The following is a 14639-nucleotide window of genomic DNA, read 5'->3' on the forward strand; positions in this document are numbered from 1 at the left end:
TCACATGACCTCTTCTTTGTACATGCATTGTGTCAGAGGGAGGAAGCCCTGTGGTATCTCTTATTATAAGGGTACTGATACCATTATGACCTTTTAAATTAAGAAATATGTTTATTTATTGGTTATAGTGCTATTAAAATTATGTATTAAATCTTGGTTGAGTTTTGATAGTTTGTGGTTTTTAAGGAATTTGTTCATTACCTTTAAGTTTTTCACAATATGAGCATAAATTTTTAATATCCCCTTATTTTTTTAATGGCTACAGGCTTTGTAGTCATATTCCTTTTTCTAGTCTGATATTGGTCCTTCTTTTCTTGTCCCTTTCCTGTTTTGTCATATATATATTTAGTTCTCTAAATTTCCCACTCAGCACTACTTTATATGCCTCCCAAATATTTAGATATTAGTTTTATTCCTTTTCATTCAGTTGTATGCATTTTTAAAATTTACTTTGAGACTTCCTCTTAGACTCATGGAGTATTTAGATTTGTGTTGTTTTATTCAGTTTCTTTGATATTTCCTTGTTTTTCTGTTATTGATTTCTATCTTGATTATAATTGGTTAACACGCTATGAGTGGTTTCCGTATTTTAAATTCTGTTGAAATTGACTTCATGGACCAGAATATGGTCTATCTATGTGAATGTTCCTTTGGTGCTTAGAGAAATACACATCTATTGTTGCTTTCTGGTGAGCTCTATGTATGTCAATTAGATCCTGTTGATTGATGATTTAGTTCAGATTTTCTATAACATTTTGCATTTTCTGTCTGACAGTTCTATCAGTTGCTGATCGGAGTTTTTTAATCCCCAACTGTAAACTGTGAATTTGTCTATTTCTTTTTTCAGCTCCATCTGTTTTTGTATCAATTATTTGAGGCTCTGTTGTTTGATTTGCACACATTTAGGATTATTATATCTTCCTGATCAATTGATTCTTTTATCATCATGTAATGTCCCTTTTTGTCTCTACTAATTTTCTTTGTTCTGATGTTTACTTTATCTAATATTGATATGGCCACTCATCTTTGATTGATTAATTTCTGCATGCTGTATGTTTTTCAATCATTTTACTTTCAATCTGGCTAGATTTTATTTTGAAGTAATTTTTTTTTAAATTACTATTGTTCATTGTTTTCCTTTCTTTGTTCCCTTAGGTTCTCATTCTTCTGTTTCTTAATTCTTGCCTTCCTGAGTATCATTTGAATATTTTTTTAGGATTCTAACTTGAATTATTTTTGGAGCTTTCTGTACATTTTTGTTAGTGGCTGCTGTAGGTATTGCCATATACTTATGTTATTCATCGCCGTCTATTCATAATAATGTTTTACCACTTAGAATAAAATTTGGAAACCTTACTTCCATTTAAGTCTCTGTACTGTCCTCACTTTTAAATATCATTGTCATGAGTATTGGTTAGTCTTGTAATGTGTGCTTCAATCATCAAATATTATTGAGAAAATTAAGGAGGAAATTAAAAGTTTATGTTTGTACCCATATTTCAGATCCTTCCCTTGTTTCTTCCTTCCTGATTCTCCCAGATTTCTTTTATAAGAAATAGTTTTGAAGAATTCTTTAGTTTTGAAGAATTTCCTTTAGCCAATATTTAAGGATAGCCTTGCTAGCTACACATTTTTAGTTTTACTTAGTTTCAGAATGTCTTTATTTTCTCTCATTCCTAAAGGATGATTTAACCAGATGTCAAACTCACAGTTGACAATCCTTTACTTTCAGCAGTTGGTAATCGTTGTGCCACTTCCTCTGGCCTCCATGGTTACAAGGGGAGACATGTGCAGTCATTCAAAATGGTGTCTCCATATTATTAATGCCTCATTTCTCTCTGGCTGCTTTCAAGATTTTTTTCTTTGTCTTTACTTTTCTAAAGTTTAGTTGTGATTTTTTTTTTTATTGTAGATTTTTTTGGACTCATCCTAGTTGGAATTTAGTCTTCTTTTGGATCAATAGGTAAGTTCATTCTCCATGTTTGGGAAGTTTTCATTCATTTTTTCTTTACATAGTCTTTAAGTTTCATTCTCTTTCTCCTACACATCTGGAACTCTGATGGAATGAATATTATATCTTTTGTTATTGTCCCTCAAGTCTAGGGCTCTGTTTATTTTTTTCCAGTCAGTATTCTCTGTTTTTTAGATAGGGTCAATTCAGTTTTTGTCTTCAAATTCAATGATTCTATTCTATTTCCAGTCTACTATTGACCCCACCTGACAGATCTTTTATTTCAGTTACTGCATTTTTCAGTTCTGTAATTTCCTTTTGTATCTTTTGTTATAATCTATTTGCTTAGATGTTCTACCTTTTCATTACTGTAAGATAATTTGTAATTGTTGAAGAATTTTATGATGTTTGCTTTAAAATTCTTGTCAGAAAATTATAACATCTGATTCTTCCTCCTATTAGCATCAGTCGATTATCCATTCTCATTAAAATTGTGATTTTCCTGGTTCTTAATATGATAAATTATTTTCAATTATATCATAGACCTATGCCAATCATATTTGGAAACTCTAAGTCCTATTTAAATCTTTTACTTCAGTAGATAGTCACCCTGATTGGGTACAGCATACAGGTCTTTTTCTACTTTTACGGGCTCGTATAGCAGTTTAATTTTCAGAGCCTTTGTGGTGTTATTTTTGTCTGCTTGGTTTATCTGGTTCTTCTAGGCCTCCTGGTGAGCCTGAAAGGACTAGAGGTGGGTTTCCCTAGACCTGTTGCTCAGTGTCTCTCATTGGGTATGAGGTATGGCGAAATCCCCCTGTCAGTGCCCTCCTGTTGGCCTGGTTCTTCTGGGTGGGAGAGGAGAGTCTTGGGTCCTTTGGGACAAACAGGCTTCTTCAGATGGGCTGCTTGCTGTGGATGGGTCTCATATTCATGTTCTGACTGCCATCCAGGTATATCTGAGAGGGAAAGAAGAGTCTCAAACCTGTGGAAACAAAGAGGCTTCCAAGACTGGGCATTTTTCTGTGGCTGTATAATTTTTCCATTTTTACCTGTATACTGTGGTTTCCAACATCTGGGAGAAGAGTCTTGATTTCCTTCAGGAAAAAAGTCTTCTCAGTCTCGGCCAATTGCTGTGGCTTGGTCCCTTTCTTTGATTCTCCCACTTCTGTGCTGTTTCTTTAGTCATGGGATTCTAAGCAATATTGCCTTTTAATTAACATTTTTCAGAGTTTATTTTGGTTGTCTCTTGTACCATATCCAGGGTTTATAGTTGTGCTCTGTAGGGAAGGACAGGTAAAAGTGGGTCTATGACCATCTTGTCTAGAATGGAATTACCTATGGTGTTTTTTGATGAACAGAAGTTCTTGTTTTATTTATTTACTTTCATTTACAATTTGTACTTTAAATATCCTGTTGAAAAAATTTTTTATTCTTTTCTTGATTCCATAGTGTTGTTCTCATATTTATTCGTGAATATTTTATAGTTTTACTATTTGCCTTTATTTCTTTAGTCTATCTGAAATTACATTTTATGAATGATACTAGGTATGGGTATGCTTTTATTTTTTACACAAATTGCTTTAACAAACCAAAAATGATCATTGACGTGTCGACTAAAAAACATATTCAGAACCTAAAAGTCGAGAGTTGTATTTTATTTGGCAGGAATTTTAGGACTTCAGGCCCGGGAGGCAGCATCTTAAGTAACCCTGAGAGAACTGCTCTGAGCAGGCAAGGGTGGGGAGCCAGTATATACAGAAGTTTAGCAACAAAGGGCAGGTAGTCTGAACGTGAAAAGATTATTGTTAATTAAAGAAAACCAGATATCCCAAGTTAAGGAATTTAGTGCTTTTCTATGTATGGGAAGATGCAAGAGTCTAGGCTCACTGAAATCATTCCTTTGTTATGCACCTCAGCTATCTGGGGCCAGTATCCTGTGTTTTCACATCCTTAGTTTCCTCAGGGCTCACCATAGGGAATGGCTGCAGTCAGATGGCTGCCAAATGGCAGCCATTCCTTCCTGAGTTTACTCAGGGCTCACTGGCTCGTTGGAGGGCTCAAATCACTGATGACTGTGACATCCTTTGTTTACTGATATGGCAGGCAATATTCCATTTATCAGACTTTATACAGTAAAATGTATTTTTCATATGCAGAACAGCATTGTTGTTCTCAGTTTCATCAATATGATCTTTAGCACATGTCTTCCAATTTGATGTGCTTGATAGGAAAAAAACAACATTGAGGCAAAGAAAGTGTTGTGGATTAGGCTTAGAAGTGGCACAACTGAGTTACATTTATTTTTTATTGGTTATAATTCAATCATATTGCTACTTCTAACTTCAGAGGATCCTGAGAAATATAATCTACTGTGTGCCAATTGAAAAGGATAAATGGCTTTCTTGATAAGCTAATTGTGTCTGCCACTGATACAGTCAAGCTTCAAAAAAATCATCTGCAATGTTGGCCTTGTCACACATTAATCTTTTATATGAATAAGTCTGGTTTTGGCTCTCCACTACATTTTAATGATGAATGAATATCCCTTAAATGGTATCATAGTGTCTCAATTGGTATAATGTTACAAAATGTATCGAAAGCAAATTCTCCTTGTGTTTTTTTGTTTTCTTGTGCCTTTTGTTTATCACTGACTCTTGCTTTTCATACAGGCATTATAATTGATTTTTCAATTTTTCTATGAAAAATTGAATTAAAACTCATGTTGGAGTTCAGTTAGGAATGCATTGTCTAAAGATTAATTTTGGGAAAATTGACAACTTTACGATACCTAATCTTCCATGAACATAGTACATTTCTCCACTTATTTAGATTATCTCTAGTGTCTTTAAAAATTTGTAATTTTAGCCTAGCTATTTGTTTTAGTATGTTTGGGCTGCCATACAAATGTACCATATTCTGGGTGGCTTAAGCAACAGAAATTTATTCTCTCACAGTTTTGGATGCTCGAAACCTGTGGTCAAGGTGCCAGCATAATTGGGTTCTGGTAAGAACTCTCTTCCTGGCTTGCAGATGGCTGTTTTCTTGCTGTGTCCTCACATGGTACAGAGAGAGAAAGATCTTCTCATACAGCCACTAATCCCCATCATGAGGGCCCTACCTTCATGGTCTAATTTAATTCTAATTACCATCTAAAATCCCACCTCTAAATAACATTACATTGGGGGTTAGGGCATCAATGGATTTAAAAGATTCAGGCCGCAATAGTATTTAATATTTTTAATGCTGTTATAACATACCTGTGTAAAGTTGCATTTACAACTATTTGTTCATACGGAAATGTATTTTTTAAAATTTTGACTGTATCAGAGATACTTTCTAAACATTATTCAAATCTGAAAATTTTTACTGCATGTTATTTAGAATTTTTTGGTTAAATTGCTTACCTCTGATAAAATATCTCTTTGTCCTAATAATGATAACTTTAAAATTAGTATTGATATATTATGATAATATTAAAATTGTATTATTGGAGAATGTTTTAATTGCTTACTGATGATATGTTAATATGTAGTTTCTTTTTATATTGATTTTATATCTAACAAATTTTCTAATTTTTCTTGTTATTTCTGAGAGTATTATATATATCATTTTGGATTTTCCTATGAAAAAATTTATTTACTTTTAAATATAGATTTATTTTTTCCTTTCTAATGCTTATACTTTTTCTGCTTTCCTTGCCTTAGTGCACTGTCACTATTTAGGACCTCATGTACAACGTTGAAGACAATTGGTCACAGCAGACATCCTTGACTTGTTACCCAACCTCTAAGTTTATTCTTTAGACATTACTCATTCCATGAAAATTTCAGATATATTCTCATTGTTATTCATAATACCTTCATGTTGCTTTCAAAAAATTAAAAATAAAGCATATCAAACTTATACAAATGTGTGAAACAATATGATGAACCCTATACTGCCATTACCCATGTTCTAAGATTAGCAGGATTTTTGCCAACTCACTGACCATATTTTTCTTTTCTTTTTTTCATTGATGACGAATTTCAAGAAAAATTTCTGACATCATTTCACCCCTACGTGTTTTGCTGAACATCTCTAAAAATGTAGAATTTTATTTTTATGGCCTTTTGTGTCCATCATAACAGCTAACAATTTAAAATTTTTCCTTGGTTTTATCTAACACCCTGGTCATAATCAAATTTCCACAATATTCTTAAAATAGTACCTTTGAATTTGTTGTGTTTAAATTCATATTCAAATTAGCTCCATAATGGCGTGTTTTATGCCTTGCTTAGTCTAAAGCAAGCTCCACTTATTTTTGCTTTAATACCATTGCCTAGTTAAAGAAAGAGCAGTTATTCTGTAGACTGCTCAACATTTTGGAAATCTGTTTACTTTTTTATCATGTTATTTAACTTGTGGACCTATGCTTCATGTTTTCTATAAATTATGTATATGTGCTAAGGCTTGATTAGATTCAAATAGCGTTTGATATTATCATATTTGGTATGAAAATACCTTCCAGGCTTATGTTGAATATTACTTGCTCTAAAACTAGAATAAGCCATTTTTCTAAGAGTCTCTGGCCCTTGTTTATTTTAGTAGAAAAATATATTTTAAAGTTATAATTATTTGTGAGCCAAGGATGCTCAATGTGTGAGTGTATGTATGTATGTGTGTGTATGTGTGTGTATATATATATGTGTGTGTACCTATATATAATATTATGTGTTATATGTGCACTGTAACTATTACATGTATGTATATAGTATTAGAATAATACAATAATAAAGTTATATTTATAGAGTCATAGTGATAATGTTATAGTTATATAGTTATAGCACTGAGTTACATTGTTACAATATAGGTGGATTATGGAGTTACATTTACAGTATTATGGTAATACTGTTATAGTGTTACAGTAATAGTTATACTGTTGTAGTTATAGTGTTATATTTTAGTTACAGTGTTACAATTATAGTCATAGTTTTATAATTGTAGAGTTACCAGTTTACTATTATATTTTGTAATTACTTCCTTTAATTATATTGATAATAATAATTTTAGTTTTATAGGTAAAATGTTATAGCACTATTATGGCACTAAGATTACAGTATAGTGCTAAAATTATATTTACAGTGATAAAATTATGATTACAATGTTAGTCTTATAGTTATGTTATTAGTAATTACAGTGATAGTGTTATAGATATAAACTTATAGTTATTGTGCTAATAATATAGATATTGTGTCAAGGTTATAGCTATAGTATTAGCATTAATAGTGTTAGTCTTATAGTTTTCATGGACCTGTTATAGTGGTAGTGTTACAGTTATAATTGTACTGTTATTATGCTATAGATATGGTGTTATGGTCAGAATTAAATTATTATAGTTATTGTTGTACTTATACCTTTTGTGATGTAGTTGTAGAATCTAGTTACACTTATATAGTAAAAGTTATAGAGTCAGTTTTTGGTAAAAGTTTGTAGTTTTAGTTTTAGAATAGTGGTTATTATTTAAGATTTATTGTTATAGTTACAAAGTTTAATATTACAGTTATAAGCATTGCTTATATTCATAGTTAGCATTATATAGTTCTAAGAGTAGTACTAGTGTTACAGTTATAATGCTATAGATGTAGTTACAGTGTTATTCATATAGTCATAGTGTTATCGTGATAGTATTATCGGTAGAGTGTTATAGTTGTCATATAATGCTGTAGTTATAATTATAGTTTATGGTTATAGTGGTATTTGGATTGTTGTAATGATAGTTTGATTATAGTTACAACGTTATGGCTATAGTTATATGGTTATAGTCATTTTGTTAGTGTTGTATACTTTAATATTATAGCCATAGCGCTATAGTTATAGTTTCATTATTATAAAATTTAATTATACAGTCATGGTTTTATTTGTAATGTTTTAGTTATAATGGTACATGATTATAATTATAATGATATAGTAATACTGTTACAGTTATAATTATATGTATTCAGTTATAGTCTTAACAATGTAGTGATTGCGGTTTTGTTATAGTTTTGATATGGTTATATTTATATTATAGTTATACTATTAGTGTTATGTTTTAGTCTTATAGGGTTATAGTAAGAGTGTTATAAAAATTTAGTTATAATTATAAAATTATGGGGTTAGTTATTGTGTTATAAATAGTTATAGGGCTATAGTTACATTTAGAGTACTAAATCATAGCTATAGTGCCATCATATAGATACCATGATATAGATATAAATATATGCTGTTATAGTTGTAATGCTATAATTTTATAATGCTATAATTATTATTATAGTGATAGCATTATATTTATAGTACTATGGTTATTTTTGCCAGGTTAAAAGTATAATTGTTCATGTTATAGGGCTATTTTATAGTTATTGATATAGAGCTGTTGTTATGGTTATACTATAGTTATAGTGATAGTGTTATAGTTATCATGTTAGCTTTAAGTATAGCAGTATACTGTAAATTTAGCACTATAAGTAGAGAACTATAATTCTAACAATAACACTAAAACTGTGTTAATGTTAAAGTCATAGAATATTGTTCAAATAATGATAGTGTTATACTGATAATGTTATATTTTGGGTCAGAGTAATAATTACATTTATAAAGTTATAGGTATATTTTATACTAGCAGTGATAATTCTATAATGCTAGTTATAGTGATATGGTAATAGTCATACAGATATAGATATGGATATGGTGCTAATGACATACAGTGTTAGTGTAATAAAGTTCAGTGTTATAGTTGTAATTATGGTATACTAATAGTCATAGATATTGTATTATAGTATTTATTATATTGTTGTAGTTATAATGGAGGCATACTAGTTACACTATTATAGTTTTGTTATTGACAACATAGTGAGAGTGATAGTGTTATTATATTAGCAGTAGTATTATGCTATACTGATAGAAGTAATGGTGTAGCTTTAGTGTTTTGCACATAGTAATACTGTTATAACTATAGATATAGAGACATAGTTATAGTTATAGAACCAACGTTAAGAGTTAAAGTGTCATGGTGTCAGTTATAGTTCATAATTACAGTTATACCGCTAGTTATTGTTATAGTGTTATACTGATTCTTATTGAATTAGAGTTATAGAGCTATACTTATTTTATTCTTATTGCACTAAGGCTACAGTGTTGTGCTGTAGTTATAGTAAAGTATATCCATAGTGCTAAGGTAATAATTGTAGTGATAAAGTTACAATTATCACTGTTTTTATAGTGTTGGTACAGTGACACTTGACCAACATGGGTTTGAACTCCATGGGTCCACTTATACATGGGTTTTTTCAATGCATATATACTGCAGTACTACACGATCTCACGCTCTGCAGTTGGCTGAATCCGCAGAGGTGGAACTGTGGACATGGAGGACCAACTGTAAAGTTATAGGTGAATTTTGGACTGCACAGGTGTCAGTACCCCTAACCCCCACCTTCAAATATCTATCCCATATTATATAAACAACAATTTTTAAACAATTATGCTACAACCATCAATATAATATTAAAAATATTTAAAATATTATATATATATACTCCCTACCCACAACATTTTTTGTACTTATATTTACACCATCTGCACATATATTCATTACATACCATTCTCTCTCTTTTAAACCTCATTTAGTCTTAGTTCTATAAGTAATTTATATGTTTAATGCTCACCACTATGTCTTATGTCAGTATCTCTAGATATTTTGGTTATCTAAAGCTTATTCTTATATTTTACTTAAGGGACTAACATTGCCTGCATTCTCTCATGTTGAATGTTATTTGTTTCCTTTATACTTGAGAAATAATTTTACTAGATCTTAAATCCTTGACTAATATTTTATTCCTTTGATTATATTAAATATATCACTCCATTTACAGCTGCCATAAAAATTCCTTTTGAAAAGTCTGAGGACAACCTAATTTTCTTTCATTATAAATAACTTGTTTTTTTTTAGCTAGGAACTCAATTATTTTATTTTTCTTTACTTAGAGCCCAGTAATTTCAATAGAATATGTTGTGGTGTTGTTCATCATTGATTTGAATTTTCTCAAGTGTGTGTTCTCTTTCAATATGTAATTCCAAATCTGATTTTTTTTTTAAATTAGGGTCTTAAAATTTGTTCTACCTCCTGCTTCAGGGAATCTTATACATGTTGGATCTTCTGTACCAATAATCATTATTTGTCACTTTCTCTTGAATTATTTTTATCTTTTGCTATTTTAAAAATTTTGTAAATATTCCTCTTTTGCTTTTCCTTTCCATTAAAGCGTTTAAAATAAAATGCTTTTGATCCTTCTCATATAGATTTCACTTCGGAAATAGTTTTTTTCATTTATTTATAATCGGCTTTTTGATTTTTATCATCTCATAACTCAGGTTTTATACTTCTAAGTTATGTTTTTCTTTCATGTCTTATATCATTACCCTAATGAGTTTTAGGTCATCTTTAAATTGATGGTTAAAATGACTATCTCTTCTGTGGGCATGCCTTTTTGATATGTTTTATTGCTTGTAAGAATTTTATTCTGATTCCCCTTTTTGTTTCTGATAACAACCTTTCCTAGGGATTTGATTTTGATAATTTTAGTAGCTCAGATATTTGTGAAATTTAATTTCTTGAACTTTTAGAAGGAGAAAGGTCAAAGTATTTTTGATTTTTAACTTAAGACAAACTTTCCTCTTTTGTCCTTGATAATTCTCAAATAAAGTGAGATTGACTGATTTTATTCCATCCAACCCACTTTTATCTGGACTCTCTCTTCCATTTTTCTTATCTCTAGCATCCTCGATTTTGAATTTACCCCCAGGGATTTTCCATCAATGTGGGGCTCTGTTTAAAAAGGGAAACCTAGTGGTTCAGTTTCAAAAGTTCATAGAGACTGGATTGTTCAAGCTGTCCAAATGGTCCAAATGTATTCCAAGACATCGTGTTAAAAACTTTTTCCTTAGCGTTTATGTTCCTTTTTAGTAAATGTAGATAATTCCTGTTGATTAATGCAAGAATAACTGCCATTTTTTATTGCAAAAATTCAAGAGAGTTACTGATATCCTAAACTTTTATAGATGAAAATGCATTCCCAATAGACAATAGCTGTCAGTTTATCTGATTTTTTAAAATCCATTTGCCTCTTCTACCATCAGCTTTAACAGATGCCTACATAATAAAACACACACACACGCACGCACACACACACACACACACACACACACACACACACACACACCAGCTTTGCCACTTAGAAATCTTAGTCATAGGTGCCTCAGTGTAATTCTATTCACATGGAAGAAAGAACAAAAAATAAAACAGTTCAGAGCTGGAAATATTACCATTGCCATTTTTTACTGGAAGGAGCACCCAGGTATTTTTCACTTTGGAAATAAGTGACTGTTTTTCTCAATTCCCACTTTTAGTTTTTGATCTGTGGTCTACAGGGCTAATTTATGTGAATTCTTAAAAAATACTATTTATGGAAAACTTTGTTTATTCATTGGTTTTACACTAAAAAGTAAACAATATTTTTATTCTTTTGTACTATGTGGCATACTAAATGGTGAAACTATGGAGCAGGCTTTGACTAACTGTCACTCATTCTATGAACAAGAAATGAAACCACAAACAACTAATTGTGCATATACTTGCTATATGCCATTCATTTTTCACAAAACGATTCCTAATTACTTCTAAATTGGTTTTAAGGTCAAGCAAATAGCTCCCTATCTGGCTGTATTTTTTTTTTTCAAATACTATGCCTGACCAAATCAAGGAACATAAATCATAGACTTTAAATGGACAAGTTAGTTTATTTGTAAGTTCACAGTGGGAGAAAAGACAATAAAGTTTAGATGAGACTGAGATTTTGTGATCATAATGTCATATAGATGAAAAGGTTTATGAAAAATAAGCAAATTTACACAGCTCAAAAGCTAGACCAAGCTCTAACTACAATTATTGTCTTTTTTGTGAAATAATGTCACTTCTGCCCTTTCCATATCGGATTTAATCACATTCTTTGAGTTTTTTTTTTTTTTTAGGAAATGCATTGGCCTGTCTTGCTGTTTGCTAGTGAAAGTTAGACAATCTGATTGCTAATTTTCAGAATTAATAAACTTTACATCCCTGGTAGCTGTATGCATTAGCAGGTGCTTTCTGGAGGCAGTAGCTGAGTCTAAAAAATGTAATTCTAATACTGACAATTTCAGGTTGCAAAATAAACCTGAAAATGTAACTTTCCGTTTTTCATTTAGGTGGCTACTTTCTTCATTTAAGCAGAGACCAATCTTGTTCAGTTGTTTGAAAGGTCTTTTAAAGACACTTGTTATCTTCAGTCATCCATTCTGACTCTAAAAATATGTTACTGGCATACAATTTCCTTTGTTTCCAATGGGATGGTTATCCTGTGAGTATAGATAAAGGTACAAAGACTTTTTTGCTTAAAAAACACTTTAACAACAAATAGGTAATGGCATTATACTCATGGTTTCACTTTTTATGGCAGTAGTCCTCAGATTTATCTTTGGTTTACAAAACCAGTTTCATGAAGATTTTTCAGGTTAGAAAGCCCAGTGAACAGTGTAATATTCTTACTTTTTAGACAGTATTTCAGGATAAATTACAAAAGCACTCAATTTCAGGAAAAATAAATAACTTAATTGTATTAATATGCATCAAGATGCATTAACTTTTTGGAAAAATTATTTATACTAATAAAAACTTATCAGACAAGCTTGTTTGGAGTGGATTCAGAGAAGATGGGCAAAGTGGATAGTGATTCTAAACATATATTTTGAAACTTTTGCTGGAAAAAATAGAGAAATAAAGGGGTTGCCAGAAGGGGATGAAGAGTATATTTTTTTCAAAGATGAAAGATATTATAGCAAGATGTATTAACTTTTAAGTCACCTTGATGTATATAACATCTTGGTACATTTGGTAAGAATACTTTCATTATTCACCTAATCTAACATTTTTAGGTTTTTGTACATAATGCACTTTGATGGACTGATTATATTACTGAATAGTCTACCTAATTCTCCAATTCAACTCTTCACAATATATCATTTGCAGAAAAAATGTAACTCGCAATTGCCTAACATAGACACTAAAGTCATTCAATCAATATGATATCAGAAATTGAAAACTGACATGAATAGTGAAAATACTTAATTTTCCCTTTCATCTACATTGTATAAGCTCCAGCCATATATAAATTATTTCTGTTACTTAACATTTGCCATGTTCTCTCCTCTCTCTGGTCTTTTAGATGTGTTGTTGCCATTCTTTTCATTCACTCTTTATTCAGGATTAAAATGCCTCACTAAATGATAAGTTCCTTGAAAATCAAGACCCTGCTTATTCATCATCTTCATCTTTGTATCTCTAGTACCTAATATCGCACCTGGCACATTTTAGGCACTCAATAAATACTTGTAACTGACTATCTGAATGTCAACAAATTAATATCTTAATAATTCCATGACTGTTTTAATCATTTAACTGGCATATTATTTTTAGATGATGAAAACATACCTTAATAGAATCGTCAGTTAGTAATTTCTATCATCATATTGTGATGGCAAGTAGGGGAAACATTATTAATCGCATATTACAGACTAGAAAGGAAGGAGAAAATTAAATCACTTGATTAGGATCTCAGCATGGGTATATGGTAGAGAAACTAACACAACATTGAAAAGCAATTATCCTCCAATAAAGATATATTTAAAAAAAGATATCATAAAAAGGGAATCCTGAAAAAAAAGTCCAAATCTAGTCTTTTAACTCTTTACCCAGTTTTCAATCTAACTTATACCCTATTCATTCTTTTATACTACCCTCTACTATCATCCTGCCTCTGACTTCTGTAGGTAAGTCTAACTTTCTTTCCCCTCCCAAATATTCTTCTTCCTTGATGGTAATGCAGGGGTCTGTAAACCACAAATCCTGGTAAATCCTGTCCTCTAAGATTCTAGAAACATCTTTTTTTTTCCATTTTTTAATGTCAGTACCTAAAGGCATTATACATATAAACGAATGTTCCTTCAATTTGTGGACATTGCAAGCTCCTTAATAAGTCACCAGGAGGTTTGTTTGATGCCAACATTTGCCAATTATATCATGAATGTTTATGCATTAGGATAGCACTTTGATTTTTTTATATGTGGTTGGTTTTCAGCTTACAAATCAGCTATTTTGAAAGCTTTGGAAAAAAGGAGAAAACTCATCTAGTATTTTCCTTCTCAGAAAAAAATATATAGTCTTGCTGTAAGGGACAAAAGGAAAAAATATGTTATACTGCTTTTAATATTATTGTACTTATTAGGAGTAAGGAGTTTTACATTTCACTCAGCATTATCACATGGATCTATAATTTTGTCCATGTATAAAATTTAATTAAAAGGTGCTTTAAAAGTAAATAATTTGTATAGTTGAAAATATATTGACTAATAGTGTCTTTCAAACTATTAAACAAATCACAGATACATTTTAATATTTTTTATTCTTTTGTCTTATCATTTTTGTTAATGTCAGTCAACTCCCTCAGGAGTCTCTATTGATCAAAAAAATACAAAAAAGTGTAAATTGTCAGAAAATACAGTTGAAACAGATTTTATTAAATTAAAAAATTATTATGATTAGCACATATTAAATTCATTAGATACAAAATATACAAAT

Source organism: Delphinapterus leucas, chromosome X (assembly GCF_059928025.1).
Source record: "Delphinapterus leucas isolate spDelLeu-1000000601 "Yukka" chromosome X, BTC_Dleu_Yukka2, whole genome shotgun sequence".
NCBI classification, from domain to species: domain Eukaryota; kingdom Metazoa; phylum Chordata; class Mammalia; order Artiodactyla; family Monodontidae; genus Delphinapterus; species Delphinapterus leucas.